A 2,766-nucleotide genomic window follows, 5' to 3' on the forward strand; every position below is an offset into this window, starting at 1 on the left:
ATTCAGGGACATGCTAGCTTCAGGTGTGACCCAGCACATTCCTATCTGTTGTGGCTAGGGAGAGAGACTCCTTCTGTTTGAGAAAAGTAGAGTGAAGTGTGAAGATTTTGGCTTACACCTTAGGTACCAGCTCAGCCACATTGGGGTAGAGTACCAAGTGAGCTCTTGGGGTCCCCACTTCCAGGCTTGGCCCTTGGATGGCATTTCTGGACCTGCCCTGGGCCAGAGGGCAGCCCACTGCCCTGAAGGGAGAGTCCCAGGCCTGGCAGCATTTACTTCAAGCTGACTGAAGAGCTCTTGGGCCTTGAATGAATATTGGCAGTAGCTAAGCAGTACTCGCTGTGGGCCTGGGACAGTGGTGGCCACAGGAAGAGACTCAACTGCATGTGGAAAGGGGAGGGAAGAGTGGGAAGGACTATGACTTGTGCCACGCATGCCACTTCAGCCACAGTAGGATACAGCACCAGGTAGATTCTTAAGGTGTCCAACTCTAGTCCCTGGCTCCCAGATGGCACTTCTGGACTGGCCCAGGTACTGAGGGAACTTGCCACACTGAAGAAAAAGATACAAGCCAGGCTTGCTTCACCACCTACTGACTTTAGAGCCATAGGGCCTTAACTGAACATAGGAGGCAACAGGCAAAGGATAACATGAGCCTTGGGCAAGACCAATTGCTGTGCTGCCTTCAGGTCTGACTCACCTCAGTCCCAACTGTGGTGGCCACAGGGGTGCAGCTCAGCATAGAGAGAGAGAGCGAGCAAGAGTCTCTGCCTAGTATTCCAGAGTATTTTTCTGGATCTTATCCAAGACAACCAAGGAGGGAACGCTATGACTCTGAAAAAGCACAGTGCTCCCAAGTTTGTGGTGTCCCTAATGAAAATATGGCTGCAATGACCCAAACTTAGATTACAACACCCAAGTCCCTTAGAATGCCTGGGAAGGCTTCCCAAAAGAAGGATGGGTGCAAAGAAGCCCAGACTATGAACACTACAGTAAATACCTAACTCCTCAAGGCCCAGACACTGATGAACATCCACAAGCATAAGACTATCCAAGAAAAGAGGATCTAACCAAGGGAACTAAGCCACCAGAAACAAATCCTGGAGAGATGTGGGAGCTTTCAGAAAATTCAAAATAGCTGTTTTGAGGAAACTCAAAGAAATTCAAGATAACACAGAGAAGGTTCTCAGAATCCTATCAGATAAATTTAACAAAGAGACGGAAATAATTTTTAAAAATCAAGCAAAAATTCTGAAGTTGAAATAGGCCATAAACTTGAAAGGCAGTCTAGGCCACAAGGACTGCAATTCCTGGACAAGTCCTTGTACTGTGTTGGACCAGCAGACTTGGGCAGAACACAACCTACTGAGATACCAGCCGGGGCTGCCAATGGAGTGTGTGTCCTACATTGAAACATATGGAAGAATGCATCAGAGCCTCTTAACAGCAGAACTGATTAAGCAGAAGAAATAATTCATGATCTTAAAAACAGGCTATTTGAAAATACACAGTAAGGCCGGGCACAGTGGCTCACACCTGTAATCACAGCACTTTGGGAGGGTGAGGCAGGCAGATCATGAGGTCAGGAGATCGAGACCATCCTGGTCAACATGATGAAACCCCATCTCTACTAAAAATACAAAAATTAGCTGGGTGTGGTGGCACATGCCTGTAATCCTAGCCACTTGGGAGGGTGAGGCATGAGAATCACTTGAACCCAGGAGGCAGAGGTTGCAGTGAGCCAAGATCGTGCCAGTACACTCCAGCCTGGTGACAGAGTGAGATTCCATCTAAAAACAAACAAACAAACAAAAAACACAGTGAGAGGAGACAAAGAAAAGAATTAAAAATGAATACAGTAGCTAGAAAGCCTCAGAAGGGCAAATTTAAGAGAGTTATTTGCCTTAAAGAGGAGGTAGAGAGAGAGATACGGGTAGAAAGATTATTCAAAGAGATAATATGAGAACTTCCTAAACTAGAGAAAGATACCAATATTCAAGTACAAGAACGTTATAGAACACCAAACAGATTTAACCAAAATAAGACTACCTAAAGATATTTAATAATCAAACTCCCAAAGATCAAGGATAAAGAAAGAATACTAAAAACACTAAGAAAAAAGAAGCAAATAACATAAAATGGAGCTCCAATAGGTCTGGCAGCAGACTATTCAGTGGAAACCTTACAGGCCAAGACAGCATGATACAAAGTGCTAAAGGAAAAAAATTTAACCTAGAATAGTATGCCCAGTGAAAATATCCTTCAACATGAAAGAGAAACAAAGACTTTCCCAGACTAACAAAAGCTGAGGAATTTTATCAGCACTATACGTGTCCTACAGGAAATGCTAGATGGAGTTCTTCAATCTGAAAGAAAAGGAAGAAACTGCATCAACTAACGAGCAAAATAACCAACTAACAACATAATGACAGGATCAAATTCACACATAACAATATTAACTTTAAATGTAAATGGGCTAAATGCTCCAATTAAAAGACACAGACTGGCAAATTGGATAAAGAGTCAAGACCCATCAGTGTGCTATATTCAGGAAACCCATCTCACGTGCAGAGACACACATAGACTCAAAATAAAGGGATGGAGGGAGATCTACCAAGCAAATGGAAAACAAAAAAAGGCAGGGGTTGCAATCCTAATCTCTGATAAAATAGACTTTAAACCAACAAAGATCAAGAGACAAAGAAGGCCATTACATAATGGGAAAGGGATCAATTCAACAAGAAGAGCTAACTATCCTAAATATAT

This window comes from Hylobates moloch, unplaced genomic scaffold (genome assembly GCF_009828535.3).
Source record: "Hylobates moloch isolate HMO894 unplaced genomic scaffold, HMol_V3 SCAFFOLD_7, whole genome shotgun sequence".
Lineage (NCBI taxonomy): Eukaryota > Metazoa > Chordata > Mammalia > Primates > Hylobatidae > Hylobates > Hylobates moloch.